This window comes from Haliotis rufescens, unplaced genomic scaffold (genome assembly GCF_023055435.1).
Source record: "Haliotis rufescens isolate VD_foot unplaced genomic scaffold, xgHalRufe1.0.p SCAF_68, whole genome shotgun sequence".
Taxonomy (NCBI): Eukaryota; Metazoa; Mollusca; class Gastropoda; order Lepetellida; family Haliotidae; genus Haliotis; species Haliotis rufescens.
Window position 1 is genome coordinate 626919 of NW_025964359.1, and position 14142 is coordinate 641060.

A 14142-nucleotide genomic window follows, 5' to 3' on the forward strand; every position below is an offset into this window, starting at 1 on the left:
TAAAGTGTGGTAAAGTGTAGTATAGTGTTCAAAATAAATGGTCCTGGCGTCTTGAGGTTTGTTCCTGTTTTATACCACTTGGGTGTGGTAAGTCCAATGTTTCAGTGGGTTGTTATTCCTAGCCGACGCCTCAAGTGTTGAAAGTCCAGATCTCCCTTCAGGATGGCTTACCAGTACATATTTGAACCTAGGGACCCCCTAAATCTTTACCAGGACGCCTTGACTTTCATGCTCAACACTGTTGAACATTTCTTGCATTATTTACTTCTTATTTGCCTGGGGCCCATTCCACGAAGCGAGGTTTATTGTGACTCCCATACTCCCATACTTGAACTTAGACTTATGACAGTGCGATAACTTTGTGCAGCCGGTCCCTGGTCCAAATTATCTATACAGGCCATAGGCTGATGTTGGTGTAGAACCCACTTTTATAACTCTTGAGACCCGTGAAGATCCGGGGTAGAATAGGTCTTCAGCAACCCATTCTTGCCGTAAAAGGCGACTATGCTTGATGTAAGATGTGACTAACGGGATCGGGTGGTCAGGCTTGCTGACTTTGTTGATGCATGTTAATGCGGCGTTAAACAACAATCAAATAAACTATAACTCCTGATGCAAGGTAGTTCATAGTCCTGCACCATGAGTGTGGAATATATTTATTTTATGAAAGAAAAACAAAAACAATCTAGATACATGTATATATACAAAAGCAAGTCTAGCCAGCTCTAGCCAGCTCTATTCCACATATAAAATCAGCATCAGGAAAATTATTTGTTTAAATTTTAGAGGAGAGAAGTGTATTGTGTAATAAAAGATTTCATAAACTTTATGTTAGTCTAGGTATTTTATGGTTCTGAAAGTTAAGTCGTATGAAAACGAAAATAATCAATTCACTTTCTATTTCATGAAATCGCATGTAAATTATGTCCTTATCTCACATGACAGAATATTTATTTGTTTTGTGATCATGATAAATGAGCATGTCAAAATTATGAGAGTTAGATAATGATCAGGGCAGTTTTTTGTAGGCACTTTATGGCCAGACATTTTGTCACTTGTCAACTGCTGCTATAAATACAATGTCATGATGACCTCCAAATGAATTGTTTCAGAAATAGTTTCACAAGAGTGTCACTTTATCTCAAGTTGACCCATGTCAGTGTTAAGACTGCTGTGAGAGGAAGTTGGCTGGAAGTAGGCATTGTATAACAACCTTGTCGGGGAACAATGGTGGAGTTAACCATGTTGTCATGTATAGGCCCTGATAGATATTCCCCGTGGGGTGCCCAGGATCCAATTGGTCACAAGCAACCACTGCTGGTTGTTTGTTGTTTAACGCCACACTAAGTGATATTCCAGCTATATGATGTCAGTCTGTAAATAAGTCTGGGCTAGACAATCCAGTGATTGATATCATGAGCATCGATCCACGCAATATGGAATTGATGACATGCATCAACCAAGTCAGCGAGCCTGACCACCCGATCCCGTTAGTCGCCTTTTACGACAAGCATAGTCGCCTTTACATGGTTTCAGAAAGGGTTCAACACATACAAAAGTGATATTCACCATTTCCTCAAGTACAATCAATTATGGACACACCACTTAGAAATAATCCATGCAATTGGGTTGGTTTGTTGGTTGGTTTGTTGTTTTGGGCCACTTTTAGCACTATTCCAGCTATATGATGGCGCTCTGTAAATAATCAAGTCTGGACCAGACAATCCAGTGATTGATATCATGAGCATCGATCCATGCAATTGGGATCAATGACATTATTCAACCAAGTCAGCGAGCCTGACCACCCAATCCCGTTAGTCGCCGCTTGCGACTAGCATAGTTGCCTCTTACTAAGCATGGGTTGCTGAAGACCTATTCTACCCCGGATCTTCACTGGTCCAGTGCTGGTTGTAAGAAGATATTAAATTGATTGGGTGGTCAGGCCCTATGATGTGGGTGATCGCAGGTCATAATGCCTTGACGACGTGGATCAATCTTCCTGATATAAATCGTGGGGCATTAAACGGCAAACAAACAAACAAACAAGAGTTACATTGTTAATGTGAAACTAAGACTCGCAGATGTAAATGCACGATCATGTGAATATGGCTGAAAAGAGGTTGTTAAGTTTATTTCCGCCTCTGTTTTTCGTTTTCCACGTTGATGTTGTTTTTTCACTGAGAAGCTGATATTTCATTTGAATATGTTTTACATGAAAGCTGTCTGTGGCAAGTATGTTAAATTTTATATTTCATTTTTGCTGGCATTAAGCAACAAACAAACAGACATGTGATTATTTAATTGAAAAAGTGATTCACTCACTCACTCACTCACTCACTCACTCACTCACTCACTTGATAAAGTTGCAAATAATTAGCATTTGGTTCCATGATCACATAGGTGATAAGCATACCGACTGCTTGTACGTAGGCACACTTAAATACAATCACTATCAAGTGTTCAACTGGTTCATGGTGTTTCAAGTAGGAAACGATTAAGACAGGCATGTGGCCATTCACCAGGCTGGTACGCTGGGGACCAGTGTATCTGTGATGGTGAGATACGGGATACTATGGAGTTTAGCTGTGCTAATTGGTCTGAACTTGAAGTCAATGTTGATGGAAAGGGGAATACTGTATTTGATGTAATAAATGCCAAGTTTGATGTGGAATTAGTGAAATATTCGAATGCTTCGATAGGAGTTAACAAAATGATTATTATGAAAGTATCTCCAGTGATAGTGGAATGTTTGAAAGGTTTTTCTTACTTTGGATCAATTTTGGTTTGTTTTTGTTTTTTGGGGGTAGGGGGGAGTGGGCAGTTGGTTTTACAAACAGGGTTAGCATTGTTGGGCTAGCAAGTGTTGGTGGTTGAAATATGAATGAAAAAGATAAAAAGAAATGTTTAATAAGCAGTCTCAGAAAAATGTTGGTCATGTGAAGTTAACATGTTTGGCATATTTTCGTGAAGATTTTATCAAATTAGTTAACAGACTCAATAGGAAGCAAAAGGACATTTTGACATTTGACAGATATTGTTGTTTGTTTGATTTAAAAGAAACCCCTCCTCACTTTTCAGGATAATTTCATTTCCAGGAATATGAATGTATGTGGGTGATAAAGATAATGTCTCATCTACTCACCTGCATCACACAGCATGATATGATGTTTATCATCCGACAGATGCACAACCTTGATGGGTGCAACGTGACTTTGGCAGATGCTCTTTCAGAAAACAACACTCAATTTATGAAAATGATTTGCAGTGGTGTAATTTCCTGTATTTCTTAGGTCAAAATTAAAGTGTCTTGAAGTATTAGTGCCTCGAAGATGTTATTGAATTTAGTTAGATTGATGTCCATCTCAGATAACAGTAAATACGTGCCAAGGGAGGTAACTCTGTGAGGCTAGCTGTTGCTTGCCATTCGTGATGTGGAAATCTGTATTGATTGTCTGGGGAAAGCTTTTAAATAGTCTAATGCTCATGTGGCATGAGGCTCTCCCGTTCTGTGGGAGAGTGTCTTGCTACGGCGTGGACTGCACAGCACAGGGTTGCACCATTGATCTCAAACAGTATTTCGGAACATTCCTGATTCAAGGCCTGCTTATGATAGAGTCGGAATTGTACAAGGAACTCTGCTTTTAGTTGTGATTTTGGATAATGGTTATGGAAAGGTTTTTTGTCTCTTTTATTTTAAATAGCAATAAATATATTGGTTTTTGTTTGCTTTTTTTAAAAATCACTTTTCATTATGATCGTTTTTACAAATGATAAAAAAGTAAGTTTAATATGGCCATTAGGCTAAATGTGTTCTACTGCTTAATGTGTTCTAATAATATCAGTCTTTGACATAATTATTTGAGACTAATAAACTAAATTTCACTCTCAGCATCATTTTCAGTAGAATTTAGTGTTATTTTGTAGACTATTATTAAGTGAGTGTACTAGACTGATACAGAATGTTACTACACCTTGGCTTCGTATTAGTTGCTAAAGCCACAGACTGATATGAGTTTTTACATAATATAATGTTCTTGAAATGTTCAGTGTTTTCACCAGTTGGATGGTGTGAAAGTTCAAACATAGTCTAATGGATAATAGTATCCTTTGAAGACCCCCACCTCCATCAGGATCTAATTGCTTTTGTTTCCTCTGCTCATAATCCAACAGTTCTACCAGCTCAACAACTGACTGTTCGACAAATTGGTGAATTAACACTTGCAAGAGTTTTGTGAAAAAAAGCTTGGCCCGAGCTCATAATTAGATTCCTGCTGAAATTAAAAAGGAATGTTTGCTCCTGCAATTTGGTCTTTATTGGTCAGTGACGTCTGTGAGTCATGCATGTTTTACTGTCCTCACCAGGACGCTTGTCACATGATCATCTACCAACACATGCATGTGTCACTATCCCATGTGTCTGTTAACATCTTGCCCCGGTCATTGTCCCTCGACCCTCCTCGTGTCCAAAATCAATCTCTGGATTTCTTAAGCTGTCCATGATTCTCCCATCTCAAATATCTCTTGAATATCATTAAAACACATTTCTATAAATTTGGAGGACCTTGTCACCAGCATTGTCTCTGGTGGTTGTGTAGAAGCAGCAGGTTGGCTTCAGAGTGTCTGCTGCTGTTGCTGTTGCTGCTGCTGTTGCTGTTGCTGCTCGTCTTCAGGCACAGCAGAGGTAGGTCCATTCAGACAAAAACTATGCAATTCCATTATGACCAAAAGAGGTATTTTATGGAACTTTCTAAAACATACTTTTTGTATGATTTTTGTATTGATTACTGGAATTTCTTTTTGTTAATCCTCATTTAGGATGTGGAATTAAGAAATTTGGCACTATACTGAAGATTAAATATTTTATTTCTTCATCTGACACTTTAGACATGGTTACTGGTCCATTATAATCTTAGGCAAGTGAAAATCTTGAAGGATAACTTTTTTACATTGAAACATGTTGCCTGTAAAACCAATTCTTGTTTTGAGGGCAGGATTGTTTGCTAACAGCTGCATAAAACCAAACTCATCTACTACAAAAAGACACTTTTGTCAGGGAAACTGCCAGTCCAAAATGAGATGTCTTTCCCCCTGAATAATTCCATTGTTTAAACTTTCCACACCATTCAAATGACTTTTTTTTGCTTCTGTCACAAAGTGAAAGAAAATGAAGGAAGGTTGAGAAAATGTCATTCAAGTCATCCTAACGAAACTTGTCATCTAAGGGCTGATTAGATTTTGTTGTTTTAATTTCTGAGGGACATCTCTCTTGGTAGTTGATGGCAGTGACAAATGACTGACTTGCCCTGATGAGTCACCTGTGTCCAAGGTCTCCAGTGGCCACATCTGACACTTGTAGATGCATCTGTAGCATGCTCAATCATCTACAGGTCACTGCTTGTAGCTCACCTTATCACAGCGGTTGTCAGTATCTTTGGCCTGAAGCCGAGTGAAGACATATTTATGTCTGTAAACTAACAAATTTATCTGAGCATGTGAACATTAATATCTATTGAAAACATGGCCCCAAAGACATCTTGGATAGTTGACTAGATAGCTTCGGTGGCCCAGTGGTCTAAGGTGCCACAGTGTGGATCCATGGGAATGGGTTCAAGTCCCATGTTTGCAACGATCATGTTCCTTGGTCAGCACAATATGGGTGTAGGGTTTTACCAGTAGTATTTGTCCTTTGCCTGCCTCAGCAACCTTTCATTCAGTTGAAGCGAAATGAAACTTGATGTTTAAATACTGTTTGTGATTGTGTATCTTTAACAGCTCACAGATTGTTTTGTTCCTTCATGACAGTTTGGAACAATTATTTGACAAGCGTCCGCCTGGAGAGCGGAAGGTCCAGGGTTTGATCCCCGACCGTATCATACCTAAAGACGTTGAAAGATGGTACTTGTTGTTACCCTGTCTGGCGCTCGGCATTAAGGGGCTAAAACAAGGACTGGTAGGCTCGGAGTCAGTATACTGTGTCTGAGTGGGGTATTCATGTTAAACTGCGGCATGGTATCTCAGTGAGCTAGCACTATAAATCGACATCAGTCCGGACTAGTACAAGCAGCCACACAAACACACACACGTACATGCACGTCGCTATATAAGTGCAATAATCTTGGACGCGACGTTAAACCCCATTTCACCTCACCTCACCTTAAATTTGACAAGACAAGCTTTTTCCTAGATCTTTCTCTTAGATATTTCGAAAATAGAATATTTCGGTGTTCATGCAGAAGCAGTCCCTATGATGAAACCCCATCACAAAATCATGTTGATTTTGAGACAGCACTTCTGCACTAACCTGACTGATAACGTACTCAAGGTGTGTGAAAACAGGCAGGAAACTTATACTTGAGTGTTATCTCATTCTATATAAAGCCTGGGGGTTTATCAGAATCCAACAAGTACATGCAAGAAGGTAAAGGAGGACCACTTCCACCATATCAGGCACCTATTATGTTTGTAGTGCTGTAGAGAGCAGCTTCAACGAGCTAGTCTCCAAGCTGGAGACGTGGATGTGTGACGAGAGAAGAGAAGTGTATGTTGTGGATTAGGGAGGGAATAAATCAACGGTATACACCAGGACAGTGGGAGACTGGGTGATAAGATAGGTAACGTAGGGATGAAGAAGGTTTACCTACCTGGAGGATGCCTTTGTATAGTTTAAGGTTAATTCTTCAGGCAAAGGGTCATTTTAAGTCTTTTCGAAAGATGGATGTGATTGTGGGGTATTAATTTCCATATGTTACATAAACTTGCTGAAAATATTTTGCAGTGAATATTGTTTTATGGCACTTTGGCTCTATTCCAGCCTTGTCTGTGCTAAAAAAGTTTGAGTGTTTAAGAATGGACTGGCCTTCTTCATCTTTTTCAGTGGATATGGACTGTCTTCATTATGGCTTGGGAGGGGTGGCAGGGTATGCCCAGTCTCTAAGGCGCCACATTTCACTGTGCAGTGTTGCAGCCTCGGGCATGCCAGAATCCTATTATCATTCATTGTTTTCAAATCCCAGATTTTCCCTGATTATGTTTCTGGGTTTGTCAGCACCATGTGTGTGCTTGTGGGTTTCACCAAAGTAGTAAACATCAGAGACCTGTATCATTTCAGGCTTTCCTCCCACAATATGCAGACACACTGTGAAACACTCATTCTTCTGAGGGTCCCTAGGCAGCTTGGGTTGTATACTCCCTAGGGAGTTGAGAATGATAACTGGAATGTGAACGGATCAACTGGTCGGGTAACAAATATAACTGATTTAAGCAGATATAACATTTAAGCAGATATTTGGATACCTGAGGTAAAATGATAATTATTAATAATCATAATAATCATAATACTAATAGTAAAGGTAATGGACTCAGTCTTGGACAAAGTTAAGTTCACAGACTGCAGGTGGCGGTCGGGTAGCCTAGTGGTTAAAGCATTCGCTCGTCAAGCCGAAGACCCGGGTTCGATTCCCGATATGGGTACAATGTGTGAAGCCTATTTCTGGTGTCCCCCGCCATGATATTGCTGGAATATTGCTAAAAGCGCCGTAAAACCACAATCACTCACTCACAGATTGCAGACATATCATAGCAAACAGCATTAAGGATGTTACGGTGAAGAAGAGATTTTCAAAATGGCAAGAACATTTACTTTTTTCACTTGCAACTACATCTCCTATGATAAGTCCTTGTTTTTGGTTAAGTATTATCAGTGTTAAAAGTGAAGGGGAGTCCTGGGGTTCTCAAGGTTTGCGCCTCTCGCTTTTAACTTTTACCCTCACATTAACTTGCGGGATTTTTTAAAAACAATGATTAGATATTAAATTTATTTCTGTCCACTTATAAGTTATTGATCTGGATCCTGTTCCACAAAGCAATCTTCTTCCTTACTTTAATAGGGGCACAGGGGCACGGGGGCACAGTCGTCTAAGGCGCCGCGATTCGCTGTGCAGAGTTGTGTCCCTTCGGCACACCAGAAACCTATGATTGTGGGTTCGAATCCTGGTTCGCCCCAATTATGTTTCTAGGTTTGTCAGCACCATACCCGTGGTCGTGGGTTTCACCGAAGTGGTAAACGTCTTAGGCCTGCATCACTTCAGGCTTTCCTCCCACATTAAGCTGACACACCATGATATAACTGGAATACTGTTAAAAGCGGCGTTAAACCCAACTCACTCACTCACCCCTTACTTTAACATTGGCTTACGATAGTCGTAGTGCTAAGATCACTTTGTGAAACAGTGGCCCCATTGAAGAAATTCTGTGTTAACATTACCGTATTCGACGTAATAAGCATTACCGTATTCGACGTAATAAGCGCGTACGGCGATAATTGCTGATATATTGACTATTGAACAATCCCAATGAGCACCCCTTCCAATTGATCAATGTACACAAGATTTATTTATTTGCGTATAATACGCACTCGTGGAAAAATTCTGGAAAAATATATCTATCGTGTATAATACGTATATAACATTTCAGGCTGTCAGCATAAGCCACAAAATTTATCTTTCAACTCTGTTTTTTCCACCAAAATAATATTCTAATAAGAGCCCCCTATTTCTAATTTTGAGAGCGCCCTGGGTGCTTATTACGTCGAATACGGTATTTCTGTCTCTAAATGCACATGATGGTGATACATGGCATTACTGTAGAGGAATCGTGCACCTACACTGGCCAGACTCATCTGTATCGGACATCAAGATCCATCCTTGCATGTTGGTCAGGATTGTGGGGTATATAGGTCAGGTAAACATCTACTCTGGCGGAATCAAAGTGGAATCGGTTTCTTTGCTACGTCAGTGGGATCTGTCGAGATAAATATCATCAGGTAATTGCAGAATCAATGGCGAGACTGGTAGGGGGCATCACCATGTTGGCTATCACAACCGATAAGGAGGTAAACGGTGTAAATAAAAGTTGGAAGGGGACCAACTTTCTCCAGAACATTTGTTGGATTGCTGAATCGTGATTTTGTGGATTGAACTTATCCAGTAAAGCTGTAGGCTTGTTTGGATGCCATTAGGTCACACCAGAAGTCTATTTGCCCAGAGCGTGGGGGATAAGGAAGAGATAGGCAGTCTAGTAAATCACTTTAATTGCAGTTTTCTTCACCTGCATCTTTTTCTGGTAATATTCACCAGGCTTTTATTCTTGTAAACATTATTGCCTTCTCACCACTGTGGCCAGTCATGGAATCGTTATCTTTAAATCTGGCGCTGTAATTTACTGAATTTATGGAATTTATGAGACAATTATGCCAAGGAAGAAATGTGTAACCACAAAGTTTGAAATACGTGAAAAAATGACGATTTCTTTTCTTCTTGGTGCAGTATCTCAGATTTGATGTGCTTCTGACAAATAACGTTTGTAATGTGTTGAGTTTTTATGATGAATATTCACTGATGCTTGCGATGTTCCGAGGGACTTGGTTGAGAGATTTGTTTCTCTGCACATGTTAAGATTACGAGGGCTTCTTTGCCATTTTGGCGGAATATTTCTCACATCCGTCCCACAAAACCCATCAATACGCTCGCCAGTCTGGAGATTTACGTTAAGTCAAGCTGAAAAAACAATTAAAGGCACGTGTCAGACATCATGCAAGAGATGGCGGTTTGCTCAACTTTCATGCACACTTTGTTAGTTCAAGGGCATTGTAAATAAAGACGATCTCAAACTGGCTTGATTTATCTCCCTTTGAATAAATGGAGGATGTGTTTGTTGTCTCCTGAAAACATGTTCTATTCATGAGAATATATTAAAAATCCATTTTTGAGTTTAGTTATACAAAGAGTATACACAGAGGTGGTCTTATCAGCCATGTTTGTTTTCTTTAAACGTTGTGCAGTTGAAAGACTTGAAATAATGGCGGGTTTTACAAATTCATCTCAAGAAGATCTTTCCAGGTGAAATGTTTTCAACTTTGATCTTTTGCTCCTATAGAAGGCATTTATTGGCGATGAAAGGTCTCGGATGTAAAAATCAGATGGCTTTATCAATAGCTCTAAATTAGACAGTGCCATTTACAGATAAGCCTTGGAAAAGTAAATAGCAATTACTTAGTAATTATTTTTACCATGTTGAGTATATTTGAAGAAGATGCTGTGAAAGACATTTGGCTTGTTGCCTTCTCAGAACAACAGATGAATAAATATTATTGTGAGATTTTTGTTTTTCTAGTATTGAGATATGGCTCCATTACTTCCTTGTGGTGGCCATATGTTTTCATTAATGTGGCCAAATGGGTCATTTAGTTTGAAAAAGACTTTTTTGATTTCAAGGTTACATTGCAAGGAAGGATGTGTGTTCCTTCACGTTTCAAAATTCAAAGAAGTTGTCTTTTTTCAATCATGTTACATTTTGTCCTATACTAACCAAAAAATAGTTTGGATCCTGAATATTTTGGGGGATAATTTTATGTACATGTGTGTTCATTTTTCACAACAGAAAAAATAACTGAAAAATATTCATGAACCCAAACTGTTTTGGTTCTGTATGTAATATTTTGTGATATATGTTGATTGATTCATATTTTGATTTCATGTTCTGTGAAAATCCTTTTACTGACAATTTAGGTTGTGATGTTAACGTTCAAGATTCTAATGCAAACCGACATTTACCAATGGAATGTCATTAACTTGTTCCAACGACAATTCGGAAGTCCTACATTGAACTTAGGATCTGTATTGAAAGAATGTTTATTCTCAACCAGGCGTCATGATTATTTTGGTGAAAGAAGTAATTTTTAGTACAGACTTTTTTACTAAGTGATATTTACTTAATGCACTGACATTAAACCTGATGCATTAACTAAATTACCCATGCTCTTTCGCGTCTAAATAGACTTGATTGCTGTCATAGAAAAAAATTCTATTCAAACAAAACAGAGGAAATTAAAACATTTTGAGATTAGCTCACTGCTAACAGCTGTGTGTTTAGGATGTTGGCGATCACTGGACGGCTTCCCATAAGGATTCTATCTGGGGGAATCTGAGATTAAACTAATTCAAGATTATGGTAGCGTTCGATAAACTCTAGCCAGAGCAACAGGATTCGTCTGAAATGTCCCAATTCCAACACCAGTGAAGTTAATAATTTTTATAGAAATTGGTAATTGCCATTATTCCATTAATGAGATGAATCATACTCGGAAAAATGTGAGAAATAATTTGTTTGATGAATTCTTTAGGGGAAAATGGAAAATGACAGGCTTTGGAACAGTTATGACATGATATAGGGTTTTGTCGAGACCATGCTGCCTGTCGTAGCTATTTGAGTGGGATAATGACAGTAGTCTCGGGATGTTGGTCTACAGCTTAGCAGCGTCCTTTAAACTTGTCAAGAATGTACAAGAGGACTCAGCCTCAGACCAATCAGCCAGTTTTGCCCATCAGCAGCGAAACACCTGGATCCTTCAACAGAGGGTGACGGTCGCGGTACACACCATCTGACCCCCAGCTTACACTGCTACCTGCCGATCGCCTCCACCAGGGAGGAGAAGTTTGCTTAAGTAAAATGTAATCTTTCAGTTAAATTTGGACAAGCTTGGATACCTGCCTGCACTTCCCACAGTGATTTGCCAAAGCATGTAGCCTTCATCTGCAGTATGACATGCTTTTGATAAGGCGGTGTAGATATCTGCATTATGGATGTATGGAGATAGTGATGTACCATGTAACCTGAAGAAGCTGCTGCTGCTGCTGCTGCTGCTGCTGCTGGCTGCATAGTACATGCTTCCTATAGGATATTGGAGGTAGTTCTGTTTTCCTGTTGAGGAAATCAAGGGGAGAGCCCGGTCTCAGCCACCGTTTCGCGCCTGCATCAGTCTCATTCGACAGTAGCACGGGGAGGGTAAAACACTTCCCTCTTCAGGCCAGGAGTAGGATAACACGCAACAAGTGCCCAGTTGCAGGTTGGCAAACTTTTTCATTTTTTGTCAGTTATATGAGTATTATCTACAATATTACTTTAGGTCAAGTGATTTTATTATCTTTATTTCTCAAGTTTTATGGAAAAAGGTTTTTAGCTTGGTTTACACTCCAGTGATTATCATAAGTTTCTTATGTTTGAGAATCCATTTTGTGTTTCGGTTTTGATAGTTTTGAAATGTATATGTTTCTCCCCCTAGATCTTTAAACGAAGGTCCCTTGTATTTTTGAAAGTCTTTACTTCAAAATTTCCTTTGCTAAAGGCTTGATATCAAATGTCATTTTTTTCTGAAAATGTCATCAAATGTTATAGCCCAGTGAAGCTGATTCTGTGGTGAAAAAAGTCTTAAATGGAAGCAGCCCTCACCCATACTGTGACTAAAATACAATATTGTTCTTGCGCTGGGATCTTGTTAAGCTGATGTATTTATTTTCCCACTTACTCCCCATGTATCTAATTAGCAGTAAGTAGATTTTTGTGGTTTATTGTATGCAACATGTTCCAAGGCGATCGTGTTTTCTGTCTGTGGCAAGTGCTTCAATAGTTACATCATGACTCAGTGGGTGGTTAGTTAATCAGTGATACATTAATGTCGTTAGGAAAGACACTTTTTGTCTGTCACTGCTGCATGGGGCATGATTATGCAAGAAATGTAGAAAGAAAAAAGTAAACACGACAACAGACCATCATTCATTCATCAGTGTGTACCACTCAGATTTGAATTTGCGTCTAACAGCTCAAGCATCCAGTCATGGCATTCATAAGGTTATGTCAACATACAAGGGAAGAAATCTCGTGCTTTTCATTATTCATCCCTGTTTTCAATAAAGTTCATTTATTGTTAAGATTTTGCAAAATTATTTGTCTACCGGTATGTATTATTTTTTTCAAGAAATTTTATTCCAACATTTAACCGCTATTTAGATCGTCAAATAAGACCTTCAAGGTTAAACCAACACTGAATATCAAATGTGTTTATGATTCCCCATTCAAAGTTTTTATCTTGGATGTATGTGGTAATTTGTTCTTGTGCTAAGTGTTTCAAATCTTGTAGGGCACGAGTCACCCAGTTGTCTAAGGCGCGTCATTCGCTGTGCAGAGATAGAATCTTAGAATTATGGGTTCGAATCCTGGTTCGCCCCGATTATGTTTCTAGGTTTGTCAGCACCATACCCATGCTCGTGGGTTTCACCGAAGTAGTAAACATCTGAGACCTGCATCACTTTGGGCTTTCATCCCACATTTAGCTGACACGCTGTGATATAACTGGAATAGTGTTCAAAGCATTAATCCCGACTCACTCACTCAAATCTTGTAAAATGTGATTAGTGTGACTTGGGTCCATTAAAGCTCTGTTTAATGTCATGTGGGTACAGCCTTGTTTGTCTCGGTTGAGCTAGTTCCAGTGCTCTGCTGTCAACTGTTAAACTTTAACGATGTCCTACTGCAGTCAGGTTTAAAGAATGGGTGTGTTTTCAAATAGAAACTAGTGCAGAGTATATCGGACTACCTGGGCTTCGCTGAATTAGTTGGGATATCTGTGTCAAGATTCTCTTGTCCTCTTGGGTTTGATGAAGGAGTGGTGCTTGTTTCTTGAACAAACATTCTTCAATGAGTGTGACTGAATTCTAGGAACAGATAGTGTTACATACAAAATCTTTTTAGTTTAGGTAAGGAGAGAGAAAAATGTTGACTTAATTAGAAATACCTGGAAATATGTTTGGACATATGGATCGATGTTCATGATGTAAATCACTGGATTGTCTTGTCCAGATTTGATTATTTACAGACCGCCATCATATAGCTGGAATATTGCTGAGTGCGGCGTTAAACAACAAACCAAACCAGAACAAACCAAAGCTAATACATTAACCGTTTTCTGTTAACAACTGATTTGAAATTAAGGTTGTCCTGGCACACTTGAGTACTTCTTCTGTGGTGTTTGAGTCTAAGGTCTTTAACTTTATACTTACATGGATCCTCTGGCTTTCATGTTTATTTTATGCTTGCCGTAAAAGGTGACCGTGCTTGTCGTAAGAGGCGACTAACGGGATTGGGTGGTCAGGCTCGCTGACTTAGTTGATGCATGTCATCATATCCCAATTGCATAGATCGATGCTCATGACATCAATCACTGGATTATGTGGTCCAGATTCCATTATTTACCGACTGCCATCATACAGCTGGAATATTGCTGAGTGTGGTGTTAACAACAAACAAACA

At 39.2% G+C, this 14142-nt stretch overlaps 1 protein-coding gene across 11 annotated transcripts in view; it reads left to right on the plus strand.

Moving 5' to 3' along the window:
• LOC124146118 (IQ motif and SEC7 domain-containing protein 1-like) overlaps window positions 1–14142 on the plus strand; it is a 189897-nt gene that overhangs the window by 89958 nt on the left and 85797 nt on the right. Inside the window, exon 1 of one of the 11 annotated variants that reach the window (XM_046516235.2) lies at window positions 11754–11902. The exons of the other annotated variants lie outside the window; for them this stretch is intronic. The gene's annotated coding sequence lies outside the window, so the exon portion shown is untranslated. Of the gene's footprint in view, window positions 1–11753; window positions 11903–14142 lie in introns of those variants that run through there. 11 annotated transcript variants of the gene reach the window in all.